The sequence below is a fragment of the Jaculus jaculus genome, chromosome 7, assembly GCF_020740685.1.
Source record: "Jaculus jaculus isolate mJacJac1 chromosome 7, mJacJac1.mat.Y.cur, whole genome shotgun sequence".
NCBI classification, from domain to species: domain Eukaryota; kingdom Metazoa; phylum Chordata; class Mammalia; order Rodentia; family Dipodidae; genus Jaculus; species Jaculus jaculus.
In genome coordinates this window covers 91270102-91281934 of record NC_059108.1, presented here as the reverse complement: position 1 = coordinate 91281934, position 11833 = coordinate 91270102, and positions in this window count along the sequence as shown.

Sequence of the window (11833 nt, the reverse complement as noted above, 5' to 3'; positions counted from 1 at the left end):
ATCTGGAGTTCATGTGCAGTGACACAAAGCCCTGGAGCACCCATAGTGTCTCTCTAATATATAAATAAGATTAAAAAATTAAGGCCAGGAATGGTGGCATTTGCCTTTAGTCCCAGAACTCAGGAGGCTGAGGTAGGAGGATCACAGTGAGTCTAAGGAAACCCTGGGCCTACAGAGTGAGTTCTGGGTCAGCCTAGACTAGTTTAAGACCCTGGATTAAAAAAAAATTAGCCGGGCAAGGTGGCGCACGCCTTTAATCCCACAACTCAGGAGGCAAAGGTAGGAGGATCACTGTGAGTTCAAGGCTACCCTGAGACTACATAGTGAATTCCAGGTCAGCCTGAGATAGAATGAAACCCTACCTCCAAAAACTGTACTTGGGAGACAGAGGTAGAAGGATCACTGTGAGTTCAAGGACACCCTGAGACTACATAGTAAATTCTAGATCAGCTGGTCTAGAGTGAAACCCTACCTTAAAAAAAAAAATTAATGGAACATGCAGGTGGGTTTGGCGGCATGAAGTGAGTAGGCCAGACCCCTGTTTCCCAGCTCCTCCTAGTCCCCTGGTCTGGATTCCCTGCTCAGACTGTGTGCAGGCAGGCAAGGCATTGTGGAGTAAGTAGGCCATATCCCAATCCCTGGTCCCCGACTCCTCCCAGTCCCCTGGTCCTGGTAGGTTCCATTGTCCCTTGCTTGCAAGAGGCCTGGTCCCTGTGTGAGCTGTAGAATCAATCAGGCCTTTTGCTCTGGTATCCTGACTGACCACGAGGTACCAACACACATGTTCATCTGAGTCAGAGGGTGTACAGGCCAAAGGATAAAAACTTACTTCCTCCTCAATAAAGTAAAGAATCTCCCTAAAATGGGTAGACAGCAACACAAAAATAGGCAATGGAAGACAGAAAACAGAGATCTCCACCAAGGATGTCTAGTCCTACAACTGAAGCCTCCAAATAAATCATAGAGAAATCAACAGAAATTCATTCCCAAAATGCAAATACAACAACCAATGAGCCCCTGATCAAAAAAAAAAAAAAAAAAAATCACTGAACTGGAAGCAAACCATCAAAGAACCAACAGTCATATCAATGAAATTAAACAGAATTATCTCCTAGAGCATTCAGCTTTTGACAGTAGGCTTAATTTGATTGAAGAAAACATTAGAACCCTTCAAAGAGATATAAATGAATTGAAAGTAACTCAAGAAATGGAAGATATCAACAACTAGTTGTTCAAACTTATTGAAGACTTGATCAAATGCAAGAAGGAATTCCAGGAAGCATCAAGAAAAGCAGAACTTGAATTGAAATCATACCTCAAAAAAGAGATGAACACAATTCAAAACAACACAACAGAAAACAAAAATCAAATATAAATTATAAAAACCTCTCTAAAACCCCTCACCAACAGAGCTACTCAAGTGAAGACAGACCTCTAACCTGGAAGACAAGACAGAAGAAATTGATCAGGAGGCCAAAAACTTTGCCAAGTTCAAAAAATCAAGTGAACAGAATATGAGGGAACTGTGAGATACCCTAAAATGACCAAACATCTGGATCATGGGCATACCAGAAGAAGAAATCCAGGTCAGAAGCATAGAGAACATATTCAACAAAATTACTGAAGAAAATTTTCCCCATCTCTCAAAAGAGAGGCTCATCCAGACACAAGAAAGCCATGGAACATCACACAGATAGGACTAAAGAAGAAACTCTCCAAGGCACATCATAGTGAAAACTCTTAAGAATGAAAACAAAGAGAGTTAAAAGCAGGAAGAGAGAAACAACTCACAACATTAAAAGGCAATCCCATCAGAATTTCATTAGATTTCTCCATGGAAACCCTGAAAGCTAGGAAGGTCTGGAATGGAACACTTCAAACTCTGAAAACCTATGGCTTCCAACCCAAGCTACTCTACCCAGCAAAAGCATCCCTCATAATAGATTGTGAAAGAAAAAATTTTCATGAAAAAAGTCAAATCAAAAGGTACACTTAGGGGCTGGAGAGATGGCTTAGCGGTTAAGCGCTTGCCTGTGAAGCCTAAGGACCCCGGTTCGAGGCTCGGTTCCCCAGATCCCACGTTAGCCAGATGCACAAGGGGGCGCACGCATCTGGAATTCGTTTGCAGAGGCTGGAGGCCCTGGCGCGCCCATTCTCTCTCTCTCCCTCTATCTGTCTTTCTCTATGTGTCTGTCGCTCTCAAATAAATAAATAAAAATTAAAAAAAAAAAAAAGGTACACTTAGACCTGGACATGGTGGTGTACACCTGTAATCCCAGCACTTGGGAGGCAGAGGTAGAAAGATCACCATTAGTTCAAGGCCACCCTGAGAATACATAGGGAATTACAAGTCAGCCTGAGCTAGAGTGAAACCCTATTTCAAAAAAATAAACAACAACAACAAAAAAGGTACACTTAATCTCTATCTAAAACTGAGCATTGTTTTACAGCTTTTACCCTTAAATTATAATTTCAAGTTGTTTGAACATACTGTATCTTGTGTTTGATGATTTCTCCCTCTTCCCTTGATATTATGGTTTATTCCTTAATACCTTTTACATCTGGACACATAGCTTGTGCCTGAAATTTTGGTGGCTATCTTACCAAAAAATTGTTACTATGTTTTGAGCTTGATTTTCCCTCTGTCATTGTCTTATTTAAAGAGAAAGTTAAAATCATTCTTCTGAGTAAGAGCCTGTATTTTGGTGTAAGACTTGGGATATATATATATATATATATTTTTTTTTTTTTTTTTTTCTAAGGTAGGGTCTCACTCTAGCTCAGGCTGACCTGGAATTCACTATGTAGTCTCAGGGTGGCCTCGAACTCTCGGCGATCCTCCTACCTCTGCCCCCCGAGTGCTGGGATTAAAGGCGTGCGCCACCACGCCCAGCTAGACTTGGGATATTTTTTACTTCACATTGAATATAGCAGGGTACCTAAGAAGTCTGGATGATGGCCATAGGTGCACTAACAAGGGCTTGACCAGCCCACCCAGGGCCTTGGATTTTGGACACACACAAATGAACTTTTTACCCATTAGCTGATGTAAATTTACTTAATCTTGGTTCTTTACTGTATTTGAATGATTGTCTTCAACATGGACTTGATATATACACAAACACATATATACATATATTTTCATAAAAGTGCATTCTGAGTGTTGACAGCCCATGTGGTTAATTGTGGGGAGCACTACAACCTCATGTCATTCACATCTTAACCTTTGTCAGCCATCTCCCAGATTATAAAACTTTATAACAAATGTATGTAAAAAAATTTCACATTGAAATTATACAAATGTTTGATAAAAATAAAACCTTGATGAAAGTGAAAAAAAAATCAACTCTATGATTATATGAACACAAAGCCAAACTTACAGAGAATACTTAAGGGACTACTCCACACAGAATAGTCAAACAACCAATCTCAAGAGCCAAGAAGAAGATCACAATAACCAAAATAGACCAGACTCAAACTAGTACAAAAAACAAGAAAGCACCAAACCCCATAAAACACCTCATCATGACAGGGAATAATTAAAACCTCACAGCAATAATCTTAAATCTTAATGGTCTTAACTTACCCACCAAAAGACACAGGGTGCTAGGCATGGTGGCATACACCTTTAATCCCAGCACTTGGGAGACAGAGGTAGGAGGAGCACTATGAGTTTAAAGCCACCCTGAGACTACATAGTGAATTTCAGGTCAGCCTGAGCTAGAGTGAGACCCTACCTGGAAAAAAAAGAGAGAGAGACAGAGGGTATCAGGGTAGATCAAAACACTAGACCCTCTATCTGCTTTCTTCAAGAAACCTACCTCACCACTAAAGATAGAAACCTCCTCAGGGTGAAAGGTTGGGAAATATTATGCCAAGCAAATGGAAACAAAAATACAAGTGGGTGTTGCTATATTAATATCTGATAAAACAGACATCAAACCAAAAGTAATCAAAAAGGACAAAGAAGACCACTTCTTACTCATCAAGGGAATGATCCAACCAACATGAGCACATCACAATCATAAATCTATATGTGCCAAACACAGGTGCACCACAGTTTATAAAACAAAATCTACTCAATAATAAAACAGAAATAAACACCAAAACCATCACAATTGGAAATTACAATACTCCACTATCATCGATAGACAGATCATCCAAGCAGAAAATCAACAGGGAAATAATAGCGCTCAACAACATCATAAATCAACTAGACCTAATGAACATCTACAGAACTTTCCACCCAACTCTACAGAATACACATTCTTCTCAGCAGCCGTGGAACCTTCTCCAAAATTGACCATATTAGATCATAAAGCATGCCTCCATAAAATCAGGAAGATGGAAGTAACTTCTGCATCATGTCAGATCACAATGCTTTAAAGCTAGAAATATCAACAAGAGACACATCAAGAACTCCACCAGGGGCTGGGTGGGACTCCTGACAACCCAGGAGGCTCCCCTGGTTCTGAGTGTGGGGGCTTGGAGCAGGGCTGCACCCCTACCTGAGGTGAGATCTCACTGTGCCCATCCTCCAGCAGCCCTTCTTTCATTGCTACTCATGTGGAACCCAGTGAGGAGGGATCAAGAGACAGCTCCGCAGCAGCAGAAGCTGGGTGGGAGGGCGGCCACGCGTGCTCTTCTCCTTGTGCCCAGGAGCGAGCTCCCAGCATCCCAGCTCCTGCCCTGTCCCACGGCCACCTCCAGCCTGTCATGAGTGTGTGAGCAGGCTCCTGGGTGCCAATAGAGCTCTTTTGTCAAGGTCTTGGGACTCGAGGGGCTGGATTCAGTGACAGGCAGAGCCGAGAGGACCAGTCTGGGCCTGCACCACCCACACTGGATCCACCACTCAGTGTTCTGTGACCACTAACATGGTCCTGAGCAGACAGAGGCCCCTGGAGTCCCTGCCCAGGATTCCGCTCCCCCAGCAGCTGCACTGTTTCCCTCTTCCCCATGCCCCTGAGGATGGTCACTACCCACAGTACATCCCTTGGTGTCCCCTCAGCAAGTCTAGGGCTCTTGGGACACAGGATGGAGGATGGGGCAGCAGGAGTGGGTGTACTTCCTGTGTAGGGCTCTGAGGTACCCTGGCATCTGCTACCCTTCCCTGGCTCCCAGTCTCCGTGTATCTGGCAGCACAGTAGGTTTTCCTGTCACTGCTGTTTGATAATAAAAAGATTCTGCTTTTGGCAGTCATGGACACTTCTTTCCCTCCACAAAGATCAGAATAAGAAACTTCCTCAGAGGGGGCAGGGATGTTGTCTGAACCCCTGCAGTAACTGTATCTAATATATACAGAGAGAATACATATTGTATGTTTACTCTTATTTTCAAGAAGAGAAACAATAAAAATGATGACATAAAAAAAAAGAACTCCACCAGCTCCTGGAGACTAAACAACACACTTTAAAACAATGAATGGGTCATGGAAGAAATCAAAAAAGAAATTGTAAAATTCTACAATTGAATGATAATGAAAACACAACCTACCAAAACTTATGGGACACAATGAAGTCAGTCCTAAGGGGAAAATTCACAGCCCTAAATGCCTTCATTACAAAGACAGAGAGATCCCAAATTAATAAACTAACTGTCCACCTAAAGGCACTGGAAAAACAAGAAGAATCCAACCCAAAGAGCTCCAGATGGAAGGAAATAATTAAGATTAGAGCTGGGGGTGGTGGTGCATGCATTTGATACTAGCACTTGGGAGGCAGAGCTAGGAGGATAATTGTCAGTTCGAGGCCACCCTGAGACTACATAGTGAGTTCCAGGTCAGCCTGGGCTTGAAAGCAAGACCCTACCTGGAAAACCAAAAAAAAAAAAAAAAAAAGATTAGACCAGAAATTAATTAATTGGAAAATAAGAAAACAAAAGAATTAATGAACCAAAGAGCTGGTTCTTTGAGAAAAAATAAGATTGACAAACCAATTTGGTCAAGCAAAACAAAAAAAAAAAAAAAATTGAAGTCTTAAAATAACAAAAGCAGAAATGAAAAAGGAGAGATCACTACAGACATCAATGAAATTGAGAAATCATCAGGGCATACTTCCAAAACCTCTACTCCACAAAATTAAATAATCTGGAGGAAATGGATGAATTTCTAGACACATACCACCTACCAAAACTAAACTCAGAGCAGAATAACATCTAAACAAACCTATCACATCCATGGAGACCCAGGTTTGATTCTCCAGGACCCACGTAAGCCAGATGCACAAGGTAGCACATGTGTCTGGAACTCATTTGCAGTGGCTGTCAGCCCTGGTGCACCCATTCTCTTTCTCTCTGCCTCTCTCTCAAATAAATTAAATGAATTAAAAAAAAAAAAAAACACCTCTAGCAGTACCACCATACCCAATCTAAAGCTATATTACAAAGCCATAGTCACAAGAACAGCATGGTACTTGAATAAAAATAGAAACAGACCCTGTTATTCCCTTAGTGGGCATTTACACTAAAAGCTCCACATCTCAGTTCAGAGATATTTGCTCAACCATGTTCATAGCTGCTCAATTCATAATAGATAAAAACTGGAATCAACCCAGGTGCCCATCATTGGATGAATGGATAACCAAAATGTGGTATATCTACACGATGGAACTGTATTCAGCAGTAAGAAAAAAAATGACACAATGAAATTTGTAGAAAAATGTTTGAACTTGGAACAGATCATTCTAAATGAACTCACACAATCACAGAAAGACAATCGTTTCATGGTCTCACTCATATGCAGTTCCTAACCTGAATCAGCCTGAGTTGCTGACATACCTGATTGGCATCTCAAGGGTTGGGCAATAGGGAGAGTAGGGCTTGGGAGAAGGGAAGGGTAGGACTCCTTACAATGTGCTCCCCAGACACAAAATGGCCTGGATATCCATGACCTCACAGTGCCTGACACTACCTACACAAGACCATCATAATAGGAGGAAAAGATCATAACATAAAAATAAAAGAGAGACTGATTGAGATGGGGAGGGTTTGTGATAGAGAATGGAGTTTCAAAGGGGAAAGTGGGGGGGAGGGAGGATATTGCCATGGGATATTTTGTATAATCATGGAAGTTGTTAAAAAAATTTTTAAATCCAGGCGTGGTGGCTCACGCCTTTAATCCCAGCATTCGGGAAGCAGAGGTAGGAGGACTGCCGTGAGTTCGAGGCCACCCTGAGACTCCATAGTGAATTCCAGGTCAGCCTGGGCTAGAGTGAGACCCTACCTCGAAAAATAAAAACAAAACAACAAAAAAAATTTTAAGAAAAAAAGAGAGAATTTTCTTTCTCTCTCTCTCTCTTTTTTTTTTTTTTATTTTGAAGCAGGGTCTCACTGAAACTCACTCTATAGTCGAAGCTAGCCTATAATTTGTGGTTATCTCCTACTTCAGCTTACCTACTGCTAGGATTAAAGGCATGAGTCACCATGTCCAGTAAAATTTCCTTTAAGCCTGGTTTCAAAGCCAGACATGCTGGCCCAGCACTTAGGTAGAGGCATAATCACTTCAAGGTCATCCTTATTTACATAATGAATTGAGCTTCAAAGCCACCTGCAAATAAAGGTGATGTCTACATAATAGTGAAAAATGTATGATTAAACTCTAAAATTGAGAAAAGTAACCTTATCCAAAGACATACTAGAAAAATATTATTGGTCTTGAGTGGGGGGAAAGGGAATGAGGAGCAAGAGACTTTAATCATATTTCACTTCTTCAGCAGGATGATCAGCTCACAAGGGTTTACTGTAATTTTCACTTAAATTTCTCTTAACATTTTATAGTTTTATAGGTATGCATACACACACACACACACACACATATGCTTTTCGTAGGGTCTCACTCTAGCCCAGAATGACCTGGAACTCACTTGGGAGTCTTAATTTGACCTCAAACTCATAGCAATCCTCCCACCTCTGCCTCCCAAATGCTGGGATTAAAGATGTCCAGCACTATGCCCAGTGTAAAAATATTTTAATTAGAAACACTAAGTGAATTATTTTACTTGAATAACATAACAAATTTTTGGTTTATTCTTTGATGTCTTTAAATTCAAGATACAAAGATATACAAAGAGTCTCAATGTGGCCTCAAATTCACTGGGATCCTCCCACCTCTACCTCCCAAGTGCTGGGATTAAAGGCGTGCGCCACCATGCCCAGATGTGGCTCCATATTTTTAAAAAATATTTTACTTAGCTAGATGTGGTGGCACATGCTTTTAATCCCAGCACTGTAGAGGCAGAGGTAGGAGGATCACCATGAGTTCAAGGCCACCTTGAGACTCCATAGTGAATTCCAGGTCAGCATGAGCTACAGCGAGACCCTACCTCAAAAAAAAATTATATACATATATTTTATTGTTATTATCTACTTGTAAGCAGAGACAGAGAGAATGAGTGTGACAGCCTCCGCAGGCACTACAAATGAACTTTAGATGCACGCACTGCTTTGTGCATCTGGCTTTGAATTGGTACTGCAGAATTAAACCTGGGTCATTAGGCTTTGCAGGCAAGCACCTTAACCACTGAGCTCTCTCTCCAGTCCTCACTTTCATATTAACTGGCTTTTTTTTTTTTTTTTGCATATGTAGTAATATGTGCAGTGTGGATGTGAATGTTCTGATATAGCACCCAGAGAATTTGGACCATCCTTTCCATTACTCACCTGTTTTCCTTTGTGGGGTCACTTACCGATTCTGGAGCTTGCTATTCACAGCCCCAGTAATTCTTGTCTCCACTCCCAAACAGAACTGGGGTTGGTTATAGAAATGTGCAAAACACTCAGCTGTTGAAGTGGGTTCTGGAGATGGGAACTTAGGTCCTCTGAGGCCCTTAAGCTTGTACAAGAGCCAACTCTCCAGTCCTTAACTGGACTTGTTTTTTCAAGTCAGGGTTTCACTCTGGGCCAGGCTAACCTCAAACTCATGGCAATCCTCCTACCTCGGCCTCAAAAAAAAAAAAAAAAAAAAAAAAAAAAAGAAAGAAAGAAAGAATAAAAAAAACTTTATTAGTGTGTATGCAGGCAAGCATGTGTTGGTATTCAACTACTTACTTACCTTATTTGAGGCAGGGAACCTCACTCTGGACTCTAGTTCTATTATTCTTTGCTGGGCTCACCTCAAGCTTCCAGAAAATTCTCCGCCTCTACCTCCCATGTCACCATTAGCATACTGAAGATTATAGAAACCCACTATGGATTCCAGCTTTTTTACATGAGGCTTGGGGATCAAACTCAAAGTTGCTTGCTGTGAAGCCTAAGGACCCTGGTTCGATTCCCCAGTGCACTCCTTAAGCAGATGCACAAGGTGGCACATACGTCTGGAGTTTCTTTACAGTGGCTAGAGGCACTCGTTCTCTACCTGCCCTTTCCCCTTTCAAAATAAGAAATGTTATTTTATTTATGTGAAATGGAGAAAGAGGCAGAGAGAATGGGCACACCAGGGCCTCTAGACACTGCAAGCTAACTCCCAGACACATGTGCCAACCTGTTCATCTGGCTCACGTGAGTACTGGGCATTCAAACCTGGGTCCTTAGGCTTCGTAGGCAAGCACCGTAACTGCTAACCCATCTCTCCTGTGCAAAATAAATAAAATTTTAGAAAAAAAAAATTGTTTTTTGTTGTTCAAGGTAGGGTCTAGCTCCAGCTGACCTGGAATTCACTATGTAGTCTCAGGTTGGCCTCAAACTCACGACAATCCTCCTACCTCTGCTTCCTGAGGGCTAGGATTAAAGGTGTACACCACTATGTCCTACATCTAAAAATATTAGCTCAAGGCCAGCCTGAGATTCTTAGTGAATTCCATGTCAGCCTAGGCTAGTGTGAAACCCTACAATGAAAAACCAAAATAAATAAAGTAAGATAAATAAAAACAGGAGAGTGGTGATACGACTCAGCTGAATGACTGCTTTTCTCCCTTGCTTCATACTACTTCAGCTCTTTGTGTGTATCTTTTTTTTTGGGGGGGGGTTCAAAGTAGGGTCTCACTCTAGCCCAGGCTGACCTGGAATTCTCTATGTAGTCTCAGGGTGGCCTCGAACTCACAACTACCCTACCTCTGCCTCCCAAGCGATGGGATTAAAGGTGTGCACCACCACCCCCAGCTTCTTTGTGTGTTCATAAAAGTGGATGTCTTCTCAGCACTATCCAACTGGTCTTCAGTATCTACTGCAGACCTGTAATTGTCATGTCAGTGAGGCATTTTCTGACCATTTTAAAACAAAAACCCTTTCCACTTCAGTATTCACAAGCTCCTGCTTTATCCCTTATTACTCTCCTATGCGTTCTACCCTATAATGTAAGCCCTCCCAGGTCAGATGTTCGGTTCCAACTACACTCAAGACTACTGAACAGCCTTTCCGCTCCTAGGCCATTTTATCCACAAAGCTTCTGCTGACTCAGTTATCACACAATCTACACTTCCTATTTGAACACAGAAGCAAGCATACTTGAAAATACATAGGTAGCAGCAGCAGCAGCACAAACATGGGGCTAGTGGGAACAAAGGCCCAGCAAACACCAAACAGAAGCAATTTCAAGGGTGCTGCTATGCTGTGGCCCAAACCCTTCTCTCTGCAGAATCACAGGACACTGAATTTCACAATGAGAAGTCTTTCCTTTTAAATACGATATGGGCTGCTGCAGAGTGTGGTGGCATATCACGCCTTTAATCCCACCACACAGGAGGCCACCCTGAAACCACATAGTGAATTCCAGATCAGCCTGGACTAGAGTGAGACACTACTTCAAAAAACAGACAAAAAGATAAGAGCTGTCAAAATTAAAATTTATGACAAAAGAACAGATTCTGGGACTAGAGAGATGGCTTAGCAGTTAAAGTGCTTGCCTGAGAAATCTAAGGACCCAGGTTCAATTCCCCAGAACCCATGTAAGCCAGATGCACATGATGGTGCATGCATCTGGAGACCTTTTGCAGTGGCTAGAGACCCTGACCCTTCTCTCTCTTCCTCTCTCAGAAGAGATTCTATAAAATCTTTAACTTCACAATGGCAGTACTTAAAACAGAAACCTGAAGGGAAGCAGAGTGGTAGTGCATAACAGCACTCGGGAGACTGAGGCAGGAGGATCAGGAGTTAGAGGTCAGCCTGGGCTACTTAACAAGACTTTGTCTACAAACAGAAGGGATGGGCTAAAGAGATGACTTAGTGATTAAGGCTTTTTCCTGCAAAGGTTCGATTCCCCAGTACCCACATAAACCAGATGCACAAGGTGGCATATGCATCTGAAGTTCATTTGCAGTGGCTAGAGGCCCTGGCATGCCCATATTCTCAGCCTCTTTCTCTCTCAAATACATGAATAAATTTTTCAAAAAAAGAGCCAGGCATGTTGGCAAATGCCTTTAATCCCAGCCCTTGGAAGCCAATTTAGGAGGACTGCTGTGAGTTCAAGGCCACCCTAAGACTACAAAGTGAATTCCAGGTCAGCCTGGGCTACAGTGAGACCCCACCCTTAGAAGTCAACCAAATTCACATATTTAATGAACAGAAACGAAAGTCCTATTCAATTATTTTGTTGTTGTTTTGTTTTTAGGTAGCGTCTCTAGCTCAGGCTGATCTGGAATTCACTCTGTAGTCTCAGGGTGGCCTTGAACTCACAGTGATCCTCCCACCTCTTCCTCCCAAGTGCTGGGATTAAAAGTGTGTGTGAACACGCCCAGTCTTGGGTCTTCACTATAAACCTGGCTACTACATAGCTGTTCTTTCCACTCATAACAGAAGTACAGAGTTAACACACCTGTGCCATAAAGCAAGCGGAACTCTAGTATTTTTATTTACTTTCTAACAGAGAAAAGGAGAGGGAAGGAACAGATGTGCCAGGGCCTCC